Source organism: Acomys russatus, chromosome 6 (genome assembly GCF_903995435.1).
Source record: "Acomys russatus chromosome 6, mAcoRus1.1, whole genome shotgun sequence".
Lineage (NCBI taxonomy): Eukaryota > Metazoa > Chordata > Mammalia > Rodentia > Muridae > Acomys > Acomys russatus.
Window position 1 is genome coordinate 75,053,797 of NC_067142.1, and position 12,594 is coordinate 75,066,390.

The following is a 12,594-nucleotide window of genomic DNA, read 5'->3' on the forward strand; positions in this document are numbered from 1 at the left end:
AAGAAATCTTTACATTCTTGCACAAGCAATACTCCCAACATCCTCGTGTATATATCCAAATTGCTTTCATCTTTCAGGTTGATTTCAACAAGACTCAGAAGACAGCCACCAAGAAGGAGAAGAATCTAGAAGCTGTGGACCAAAGCCCTCTGAAGAAGCTCTGTGTGCATGAGGAGAGCGTGGCTGTAGAGAGGTGGCACTTGCAGATCCACTGGGGATCTTGAGTCCCTTTTAATAGTTATCTGCTCAACTTCTGTTCCTGACCTCACATATTAGACATCACTGGATAAAGCTTAAGCTAGTGAGCCACTAAGCGTTGCAGACCTCCAGCCTCCACCCATCCTAGAGCCCAGAATGGGATGTAGATATCTGCAATCTACAGCAAAGGTTTTGTTCTGCATCCCAGAATGTGCCTGCCTGGAGCTCCCACTGACGGATGTCATTGGTCAGCCTATTGATTTATGGCTTTGGTCTGTGCTTAGGAAAATTCACGGAAGCTCTTTGCAGTGGAAGATGTCATTGGGGGGGGGGGGGTAATTTGGATCCATGTTCCCAGGCTATGGTCACTCATGTTTGACTTGGAATAAACTACTTCCTTATTTCCCCTAAAGAAGATCTCTTGTTTTACAATGAGAAACCCATCTCAGGCTGCAGAGATGGCTCAGCCGTTAAAGGCTAGGCTCACCAGCAAAAAATGTAAGGAACCCATCTCTAGAGGATGTTGCTTATTGCCCACCTGGTACCCTTTCCCTCTTTCCTTCTTGACAGAATTCTGATTTAGTAAAATGTGCTGCTCCCCAAAGCCAGTAAACCATGTGTCTCCCACGACATCAGCCCTACTTTCTCCCTGTGAACTGTTTACTAGGATGTCACAGGTGGCTGGACACGGATGGTTATCTTGCTCGAGCCTAATGGAGAAGATCGAGCTGAGAAACATCCTCAGGCTCAGCGCATCGCATGACCTCTCCATTGCCTCCCCCATCTCAGAGCCTCGGAGCACAGAACTGGAGCTGGCTTTCCTGTGTAAGTGACTGCTTTTGTGACTTGTAGCTGCAGGCCACCTGACTGGCCATCCTCTCACCTAAGGACATTGGAAGAGACAGACATACTTTGTTTGCTGTCCTGGGGCAGAGCGTCTGACGCTTGGTTCCTTTAATAGAGTTATTCATGTGAACCCTCAATGTGAGAAGGGTACAGGGATCCCAGCGAACGAGCTAACATGTAAGTTTGTTTCTTCCCATTCAAAATGCCTCTCCAAACCCAGGAGAAAGGGCAAAGGAAGAAAGGTGAGGTGGTAAGAATAAGGTTGGGCCATGGTTGTGAGTGTGACATAAGATAGCACACTCCAGTGCAGGAGAAGGCAGGCAGCGTTAGGTTGCTAGAGAGAGCAAGAGTGATATCATCCTAGGGCAGTACGGCTCGACAAAAGCACTTGCTGCCATAGCTAATGAGCTGAATTTGGTTCCCAGGACCCACAAGTAGATTCTTTACAATGCACAAACGCACACACATTCACACAAAACACACACACACACAGTGACAAATAAATGTAAATGAAAAAATGTAAATGTTAGCCAGGCGTGGTGGCACACGCCTTTAATCCCAGCACCCGGGAGGCAGAGGCAGGCGGATCGCTGTGAGTTCAAGGCCAGCCTGGTCTACAAAGTGAGTCCAGGATGGCCAAGGCTACACAGAGAAACCCTGTCTCGAAAAAACAAAAAGAAAAAAAAAAGAAAAAATGTAAATGTTATTATCCTGAAAAGCCAGTCCCAAGAACTCCTAGAGTCTCCCTATCTCCCCCTATCAAATCTTTTCCAATTAAAACTGCTACAACCTGTGCTGGAGGGGTGGCTCAGCAGAGATTCCATTTCACACCCACATGGCGATGGCGCTCACAACCATCTGTAACTCAATTCCCCAGGAATCTGACACCAACTTTGAGCTTTTGCAGGTACTAGGCAGGGGCATGGTGCACAGACATACACACAGGCAAAATAGTACACACATAAAAATAAAATAAAATAATAGGTTTTTAAAAAACCTGTTACATTCTTTCTTCAAAAAGAAAAATAAGATATGAGTAGCCCCCTTCCCGTCCCAAAAAATACCTTTACAATACTTCAATAACTAAAATGGAAATAAAACAGGGGAACAGATTGGGTAGAATAGCTGACACAACAAGGCATAGGAGCCAATTTTAGAAATTTCGACTTTATCTCATAGATGCATTAAATAAAAGACTTTGCATAACATTCAGCTAGAGTCTTCCCTGGGGTTCTTATGCTACATTTTGCCTAATGAAGAGAAGACACACTTTCCAGTCTTCTAAGAGAGATGGCCATGCACTGCCAGCTGTGAGGCCCTAGAAGGGACAGCAGGTGCCCAGGTTAAGATTCCTCCCCAAGCCGGGTGGTGGTGGTACATGCTTTTAGTCCAAGCTCTCGGGAGGCAGACAGGTGGATTGCTGTGAGTTCAAGGCCAGCCTAGTCAACAAAGTGAATTGAGGATAGCCAAGGCTGTACAGAGAGACCCTGTCTCAAAAAAAAAAAAAATTTTTTTTCCTCCCAAGCTGTCTTCTCACTGCCCCCTTTCTCTTCCCTGCAGGTCACCACAAAAGTTTCCTGAGGGTTGACACTCAGCGGGTAACATCATTGGTCATTGGTTCACAGAAGGAGTCAAGTGTCATTGTCCACCAGAGGTGAGAAGACACAGCAACAGACGCAGCACATAACTGTGGCGCGAGAAGCAAGAGAGAGCTGGTTATCACTCAGGTAGTCGAGAAACAAAAAGCTTGGATCGGAGGTAGGGCCATGTAGTTCCAGGGCTAGCCCCTCGGTGACTCACCTCCTCCATCTCCTAAAGATGCTGTCATCTCCCAAAAACGGCACCGCCAGCTGGAAACTACTCACTGTATTTTTAAAACGCTGGACGTGGAGCCAGGCATGGTGGCACATACCTTTAATCCCAGCACTCGGGAGGCAGAGGCAGGCAGATCGATGTGAGTTCGAGGCCAGCCTGGTCTACAAAGTGAGTCCAGGATAGCCAAGGCTACACAGAGAAACCATCTCAAAAAAGCTGGATGTGGGGACTACAAAGTTGGCTTAGCCCCAGTATCCATGTCAGGTGGGCCATAATTATGGAACTCCAGAGACAGGGGCTCCAATGCCCTCTTTCGACCTCTGCAGGCTCCCCACACAAACATACATGAGTATACATAAATAAATAAAAATAAACCTTAAAAAAAATATCCAGGTAGCCGGGCTGTGGTGGCGCATGCCTTTAATCCCAGCACTCGGGAGGCAGAGGCAGACGGATCGCTGTGAGTTCGAGGCCAGCCTGGTCTACAAAGCGAGTCCAGGTCAGCCAGGGCTACACAGAGAAACCTTGTCTCGAAAAACAAAAACAAAAAATCCAGGCATGATCATAAGTGCATATAATGCCAGTGGAGGCAGAGGCAAGCAGATCCAAGGAATTCACTTGGCAGCCAGCCTAGCCAAGCAGTGAGCTTCAGGTCAAAGGAGAGGCCCTGCCTCAAGGTAAGGCAGCAAGGGGCAGGCCGAGACACCTCATGTCCTTCTTTTGCCGTGACATGATGTATGCATCTATATACACAAAATGCGCAGACAGACAGACAGACACACACACACACACACACACACACACACACATTCTGTAAAGAAAAAATTTGACTACACTGAAATGTCCTTTATCTTTCAGAGCAACAAAATCCTAAAGCCTGTGGTAAAGTGTGGGAAGAGCACTCTCGGAGCTCGCTGGGGGCAGTATAAGTAAGCGGACATTTACTGAAGACAATTTCTCAAATCAATTACATTTGAAACTATGTACTCCCCTGGCTTAGCGATTACATTTCTGGAATTTATGCCACAGGAATAGTGTTCACGTGCAAAACAATTTATGTACAAGGTTTGCAACTGCAAAACAGCAAAATTCTGGAAACAGCCCAAAGGCCCAACAGTACCGGTTGCTGTGGTAAAATCCCCTGGCAGAGGCAAACTTAGGGAAAAAGGGTTTGTTCTGGCTCATATGTTGAGGTTACAATCTACCATGTAAATATCAAAGGATCGATTTACTATGATTTTGGAAGACATTTTGTTAGAATGCTTGACTTTTTAAATAAATCTTTGTTAAATGTATTTATTTATTGCATATGAGTGCTTTATCTGCAGAAGAGGGCATCAGATTTCAATATGATGGTTATGAGCCACCATGTGGTTGCTGGGAATTAAACTCAGGACCTCTGGAAAAGTAGGTGGCGCTCTTAACCCCTGAGCCATCTCTCCAGCCCGAATGCTTGACTTTTTAAGAAGAGGGTCCATCCAAGGTTTTTTTCAAGAAATTTCCCTGCAGGGCTCCCAGCCTGGGCTGCGGGTTCCTCAGAGCCTCAGAGCAGCCCAAGGAGAAGGAAAGAACAAGCATGCGGCTCCCCAGAGAAAGTCTTCTGTTTTTCTCAACAGATGTCTGACAGGCTAGGGCTGACCAAGAGAAGCTGTTACTCCCTGGAGCTTTGCCTCTGACAAGTAAAGGATGCTCCCTGGGGACTGCCTAGAGACCGTTACAGTCTGCTTTCTAAATGGAGAACTGCACGTCTCTGGTTGTCCCTTAACTCCTGTCCCAGCAAACCAGCTCAGCTCTGTCTGAGGCTTGTTCAGCTCTCCATTATGAAGTTTGAGTTGCACTTATCATTCAAAACAAAAAACAAACAAACAAACAAACAAAAACCAAGCACTTTGTCTTCTTGTTAACAGTAGCCCCAGCCTCACTTCCTAGGACTCTCTGAAACCCTGCTTCCTGCCCCAAGTCCAAGGTTTCACCAAGCTCCCATCTCTGCCATAGCTCAGGCTTGCCTCTGTGAGAAGGACACGCTGAAGTCTTAAGGCTCATTTCCAAGGGTAAAGGTCCCCATCCTGGCACCACAGCCTAGAGGAGGATGTTAGGATGCTCTGCAAACCAGAAGAGATGTCTGTCCCCACCAGACATAAGCCAATGGCTCCCAACCAAAGGCTAATGTCCCTCCGTGAGGAGAACCTAATTTGACTTTTCTCCTCATCTCATGCTGTCTCCAGCAGGGGCCGTGCCTTCATTAATATGTGTAGTCTGGAGCCCAGAGCTGCCTGCCAAGCCTCCAGCTAATTGGAAATTGACAGTCTCTTCCTGAGAGTAGACAGGCTCTGCCCATGATCTCTGGGCCTCCCATCCTACACAGGCTGGACTCTGCTGCCCAAGCAGGGAAAATTTTAGTCAGGCATTCCGCTGCTACGACAGAAATTTGAGAAAATATTTACAAGGAAGGAAAGATGGTTGTGGCTCACAGTTTCAGAGCTTTAGTCCAGGGCCGCTGGGCTGTGTGGCTTCTGGGCTCAGAGTGAGGCAGAACATCCTGGCAGAAGGATTTACACCGCAGCATAGCATCTTAGCTCACTGGCAGAGACAAGCCAGGTGTGGTGGTGCACTCCTACAATCCCAGTACTCAGGGAGGCAGAAGCAAGTGGATCGCTGTGAGTTGGAGGCCAGCCTGGTCTACAAAGTCAGTCCAGGACAGCCAGAGCTACACAAAGAAACCCTGTCTCAAAACACTAAAAAAAAAATAATAATAAGTAGAGACAAGAAAAGGGACAAGATACCAAGGCACACCCTCAGCAATCCACTTCCTCCAGCTAACTCCAGCCTCCTACTTTTCAACACCTCTTAATCATATACCTCCATGTTATGAATCTATCAAGGGATTGTTTGATTAGGTCAAAATTGTCACTTTTCAACTGCTTCTTCCAAACCTATCATCAGCCAGCAACCAAGCCCCAGTCCTGTGAGAGGAATTCAAAACACAAAAGACAGAGGGCAGTATCACTGTAGCCTGTGTGAAGTCTAGAAAGTTAAGGGCAGCATTACTTTTTTTTTTTTTTTAAGCATTTTATTTATTGTGGGGGAGGGGTGGCCACGCACTCACACAGAGGTCCGAAGACAACTTGAGAGAGTCATTTCTCTCCTTGCAGCACATGGGTCTCAGGGATCAAACTCAAGTCAACAGGCTTAGTGGCAAGAGCCTTTACCCATCGAACCATCTTGTCAGCCTGACATTAAATTCTTAACCAGGAGGCTGGGGTGTGATGGGTCAGTCATTTTAATACCTGCTGTCTAAGCGTAAGGACCTGAGTTCAAGTGCCAAGTATCTATATATAAAAGCTAGGTGTGTGCAGTGGCACAAACCTACAACTCTGGTGCTGGGGAGATGGGAACACGTGGGTCCCTAAAGTTCACTGGCCAGACAACATCGCTGTATTGTGACCTCCAGCTTCAGCGAGAGATCCTGTCTCAAATAAAGATAAATGATGATCAAAAAAGATATGAAAATTCGCCTGGCACTGTGGTGTATATCTATCGGCTGGGCGTGGTGGTGCACGCCTTTAAGCCCAGCACTTGGGAGGCAGAGGCAGGTGGAATCACTGTGAGTTCGAGGCCAGCCTGGTCTACAAAACGAGTCCAGGACAGCCAAGGCTACACAGAGAAACCCTGTCTCAAAAAACCAAAACAAAAAACTAACAACAACAAACAAAGCAGAACAACAACAATAAAAAAAGATATGAAAACCCAACCTCCCGTCTCCACACATACATGTAAACATGTACATACACACACCCAACATACACACACCAAATTAAATATAAATAATAAAAAATTCCTTACCCAGGCATGTAAGTAGACCTCTCTCATCCATTTACAGTTGAATTTATTTTTCTTTTTAAAGAAAATTTCTGTGTGTTATCTATATAGTCACTGGAGCATGGTCACACTCTCAGTGGCCTGCCCCTTACACAGCACTGAGTCCCTTCCCTCCCACACACCCGCGGGAAGCCATCAAGGGTGGAGCATCCTTATCATACTTTTTAAAAGTTCTCTTCCATAGCTTCCTGTTTAGGCTGTTCCTTTGAGAGGAGGATTCAAATATTTATTTATTTATTCATATTTGGGTTTTTCCTGCATGTATGCCTGTGTGCCTTGTGCATGCTTCATGTTCAAAGGGGACAGAAGAGAGCATAGGAGTTGCTGGAAATAACAGGCAGTTGTAAGTCTCCATATGGATGCTGGGAATCAAGGCCTGGTCCACCAGAAGAGCAGCCAGTGCTCTTAACTGCTTAGCCATAATATATCACCTCTAGATTTCTTTCTTTTTTTTTTTTTTTTTTTTTTCTCACTTGTTTAAAAAACCAAACCAAACAAAACAATCCTCTTAAAAATGGTCCAATCTGAGTGGTGATTGAATTTAACAGCCAATCCAAACTCCGGCATAGACATCATAAAACTTTAACCATGTCACAATGATCAACCTTTCTGTTTTGTTTTGTTTTTCAAGACAGGGTTTCTCTGTGTAGCCCTGACTGTCCTGGACTTGCTTTGTAGACCAGGCTGGCCTCAAACTCACAGAGATCCACCTGCCTCTGCCTCCCGAGTGCTGGGATTAAAGGCATGCGCCACCATGCCTGGCCACAATGATCAATCTTTATTATCAATTTGACTGACTTTAGAAGCATCTCCGAGTCACATCTCTGGGCATGTGTGAGACAATTTCCAAACATGCCTAATTGGGGAGTGAAGATCCAACCTAAATGTGGGTGGCAACACCCGTTGGACTAGGGTTCCAAACTGAATGAAGAGGAGGAAATAAGACGAACACCAATGTCCCCTTCCCCTTCCCTGCCCTTCATCACTACAGTTGCATTGGGACCACCAAGCTGTCCCCACTTTCCCCACCATGACGAACTCTCAGACCATGAACCAAAATGAATCCTTCCTTCCCTGGGTTGCTTTTATCAAGTATTTTGTCAAACCAATGAAAGAAGTAACTACTATGCTATCTAACCAAGTAACTGAGGTATTAGGAATTTCACAGAAATACCCCCATAAGTGTATGCGTGCCTGTGCACGTGTGTGTGTGTGTGTGTGTGTGTGTGTGTGTGTGTTATTCATTGTCACAGCCTGACCACATAAGACCACGAAGGTCTACATGGCATGGCGGCACCTGCCTTTAATCCCAGTACTTGAGAGGCAGAAGCAGGTAGATCTCTGTGTTTGAGGTCACTCTGTTTTACATAGTGAGCTCTCTGGGTCAGCAGGGGCTATAGAGTGAGACCCCATGGAGAGAGGAGTTTACTTTGGCTAAATTCCAAGGGATAAAGTCCATCCTGGCAGGGGAGATTTGGTAGCAGGTACAGAAACAGCTGGTCAATTGTATCCGGTCAGGAAGTAGAGAACAATAAATGTGGTTAACTCGGCCTGCTTTCTCCTTTCCTTCAGTCTGGCAGTTAATTAATGTAATCTAGAAACTCTCTCATATGCATGCCCAGGGATTTGTCTCCGGGGTCTCCGTTGACAATCAGCCTTGAGGCAGGTACCTCCTAGCATGTTTCCTTCATTGCTTCCTCCCTCTGCCTCATCCGCTGCTTTCTCTCCCTCTCAGCTCCCTCCCTGGCCCTTCCCTGGGGGCTGAGAGTCTCTTTACCTCTGTTCTCTGTCTTGCCTGAATGATTGAGTGTTTTAATTTATTTCCCAGGAGCTGTCTTTATGGCTCTGCTCTCTGTAATTCAGACAGCAACAGCCTGCTGGGACGTGTATAAAATCAGAACCAGGAGAGCTCAGAGATGTGCGGGACACCAAAGAGCAAAGCGACAACGAGCAAGGAGCCCAGGGACGCTGCTGGAGGAAAAAAAGGGCTAAGAGCTACTGCACAGAGCAGATCAAAGCAAGCCGACTGCTGACTGTGGGAGCAGGAAGCCCTGTTCCAGGCTGGGCTGCAACTATCATCAGAGAAGCCTCGAGAAATGAGGCTGCCCCCAAACCTTGCGTTCTGGCCAATTACATAAAGCCTGGTATTTCTAAACAGCTCCCCTGATGATTCTAGAGCTCACTTGGGGCAAAGAGAGCTCAGCTGCACAGCCATGGGAACAGAAAGCCCCTGGTCAAGGGGCTATGAGGTAACCATGTATCTCCCTTCAAGGCCGTGCTAATATCCAATGCCAGAGAATGAGGAGACTCTGGGGCAATGAGGAGACCTGGGTGAGGGCACTTGGCTCCAAAGGAGAGAGTCTTCATGCAAAACTAGGATTCTGGAAGGGGGCGGGCTGCTGCTCATATGCCCCACAGAGTACTCAGACAGAGGGACGCCTCCACAGGCTGCTGCTTTTACCACCTCCTTTCCTGGTGTCACCTCTATGATCCTAGTCATCCAAGTCCTCCCCATCACGAAGACCCTGCATGAGGGACACCTCGTAGTCATTCCACAGGCAAAAGGCAGAATGCCTGCTGTGTCTTCTCAGAATAAAGAGAGGAAGACCCTCTTTATACAGTGTGTTAAGCGACACGGGGGTGGGGGGTGGGGGGGAGGGGACGGGACGGGACTAAAAGCCCAGCAACCATGCTGTTAATCAGCCCAGCGTCTGCCTGGAGGAGCTCCGAGGTTGTCCACAAGAAGGCGGCCTCTGAGGTGAGGCATCCTGGAGCTCTCAGACTCTTTCAGCCTCCCTTCATCTCTCCAGTGTCCCTGAGCATACCTCAGCTTCTCCCTACAGGGAAGCGTGCATCACTGCAAATAGGCAAGCCAGGGCCTAGGGCAATGACCTGTGAACATAGATCCTGCCATAAGTAGTTGCTGAACTGCATAAAATACAATGACATTTTGTGCTTTTGTTGGTGAAGAAACAGAAAGAGCTAAGAATCTTGCCCGAGGCCCTATACCTGCCACTGTGGCCTGGGCTCCACACCTGCCTGTGCTCCCAGGAGCTGATAGACAGAATACAGGGAGCTGAGGCGCCACACGTCAGGCCACTACTATGATCCCTGATGAAAGTTATTGCCCAAAGATTGCTGCCAATGCACATGAGCCATGAGCCCAGGAATTTGTGTGACATGAGACAAAATCAAGGTACCAACCTTGCAAGGAGAGCTAGGAACCAGAATGCCTAGGACACCCTAAAAGACAGCTAGTGGATAGGATTCTGTGTATGAGGAACCAGTACCACAGATGTACAGATGTACACACACACACACACACACACACACACACACACACACACACACACATCCTTAGAGATACAATGAATACAAAGAGTGAACAAACATGGCTGGAGATATTCTGCAGAGAAGAGGAAAGGATGAGAGCACACTTCAATCCTGAAGCCATATGTCATGATTTCACTATGTCAGGAACATAGATAAATACATTTGTGTCTTCCCACAATGTCATAATAAACTCACAAGCTATGGCAGTTTTGTCGGCAGCAATTTGCCAAGTAGCTCTTATTTCTTTGCTGTCTAGCTAAGGAAAGTACAGCTTCTTTTGTTCCAATCTTAAGTCATCTTAACTCTCAGAGCACACACAGTCAATAGTCAGACAGACAGACAGATGTTTAGGTTAAACAGCTACAGTGAGTTCAAGGAGTCTACAGGAGGCCAGACTGAGAGGCAGTAGTAGGAAGCCGAGAGTCCGGAATGTGAAGGGAGTCTCTGGAGGAGGCCAGGCAACCAACCTGGTTGGCATTCTCCTGGCTGCTGCTTTCGAGTCAAGACTTATCTGGAGGCTGCAGAAGTAAAGGGTTGGGCCAGCTCCAGACAAACAAAGATGAAATGAGATGGGAAGATGGAAAGGAGGAAGGAAGGAAGGGTGGATGGCAATTCAGGCAGGCCTCATCAATAGTGGGAACTGAGTGGAGCTGAAGACCCTGAACAGTTGGGAGTTCTCTGCCTACCGGTCCCTTGACACACCCAATGGTTAGTCAGACTACACGTGGAGAGAGATTATCACCCCATGGAGTTCGGTGTCCTAATCCTCATGGGATCCAGGAGAGGGAGCTGTTCCCTTCCCTTGCTCTGGTGTCTCCCATGAGTTCTCAGGCCTAGTCTTCCTGATTTGATTTTAATAAGACCATAGCTCTAGTCCCTTCGTTTATAAGCGAGTTACCAGTCTGCGCCACATGGGTGGTACAGGACGGATGGCGTCATCCGTGTGTCCATCCAGGTGCAGATATCCAAATGAATTCAAATACTGATTATATAGTGGAGTCTCTCAGAGTGAAGCAGAGCCTGAAAAGCCAGTTTTACACAATATGGAGTAGCTAAGAGGGGTTGCTTCCTGAGCTCAACTGTTACCAGGATTGCCTGGGAGGAGTTTTTTCTTTTTCTTTTCTTTCTTTTCCTTTTTTTTTTGGGGGGGGGGGTGTGCTTTTGGTTTTTTGTTTTGTTTTGTTTTATTTTTTTGTTTTCCGAGACAGGGGTTCTCTGTGTAATAGCCCTGGCTGTCCTGGACTCACTCTTTAGACCAGGCTGGCCTCGAACTCACAGAGATCCACCTGCCTCTGTCTCTCAAATGCTGGGATTAAAGGCGTGTGCCACCACGCCTGTCGAGAGGAGTTTTCAAAGTAGCCTGGCTGATTTACATCTGTCCCAGGAATATTGACCTGGACAGAAACCACAATTTAAGTATTTGGGAGTAACTAAAGAAATTGACAGACCCAAACCCAAGTAGCTTAAAAGTCCCACAGGAGCACTCAATACATATGAGTTTGTGTTTGTTGCTTTTCTCATTGTAATATGAAACATCCAACAAAGGCAGTTTAAGGACAGAAGGGGTCATTCTTGCCTGTGGTTTAAGGGGACACAGACCATCATCACTACAAGGAAGCATGGTGGTGGAGTGAGAAGCAGCTGGGCACACAGCATCTACAACCGGAAGTAGAAGGAGATCGGTGCCGCTGCTTAGCTCGCTTGCTCCATTTTATTCAGTCTGGGACCCTGGTCATGGAGTGATGGTACCCACTTCAGAGTGGGTCTTCCCTCCTCGACTAAAGCTCTGTGCAAGAGCCCTGGGAGACACACCCAGGATGTTCCCTCGGTGATTCCAAATCCAGACAAAGTAATGAGCATCTAACCATTGAACTGCCACTCGTTAGCATCATAAATTTACAGCATAGCTACACTGTGTGGTTCTGAAAAGCATCTGCATGAATGAAACCACATCTCTGCGCTCCTGAAGCTTACAACCTGTGAAGGAAAAAGAAGAGAAACAGGAAGATTGAAACAACCAAGGTCAAAGTGTGCTGTGAGCAACCTGGCCCTCAGGCCCTGTCCCTCTGACACCTAAGTCCACCCTCACCTCTCTCTCCACTGCCCAGTCCTTGCCCAGGCCCAGATCTGTCACCTCTTCCTAGGACACCTCCACTGGCAGCCCGTCTCCTCCAGCTACCAGAACACAACCAAACCAGGCATATCACACCACACAGATTTCCTTCATCAATGTCAGTCAGGATCCCCTGTGCTTTTCCAGAGCAGCGTGAGGCGAGTCTGTGGGTGTATATCGGACACCATCTAGTGGACAATAGAACAATTTATTTCCAGGCTACGGAAATCTCTGGATTTCCAAGTCAATCTTCCCAAGGGGAGCATTTGGGCTTGACTTCATCATAAGATCAGTGTGTCAGGCCGGGGTGGTGGTGGCATATGCCTTTAATCCCAGCACTCGGGAAGCAGAGGCAGGTGGGTTGCTGCGAGTTCGAGATCAGTGTGTCAAAGGTCATGTACAGCCCGCTT

The 12,594-nt window shown here is 47.2% G+C and overlaps 1 protein-coding gene across 1 annotated transcript in view; it reads right to left on the reverse strand.

Moving 5' to 3' along the window:
- The window catches only part of Coq8a (coenzyme Q8A), a 450,047-nt gene that overhangs the window by 362,981 nt on the left and 74,472 nt on the right, over window positions 1-12,594 (reverse strand). The gene's annotated exons all lie outside the window — the stretch shown is intronic.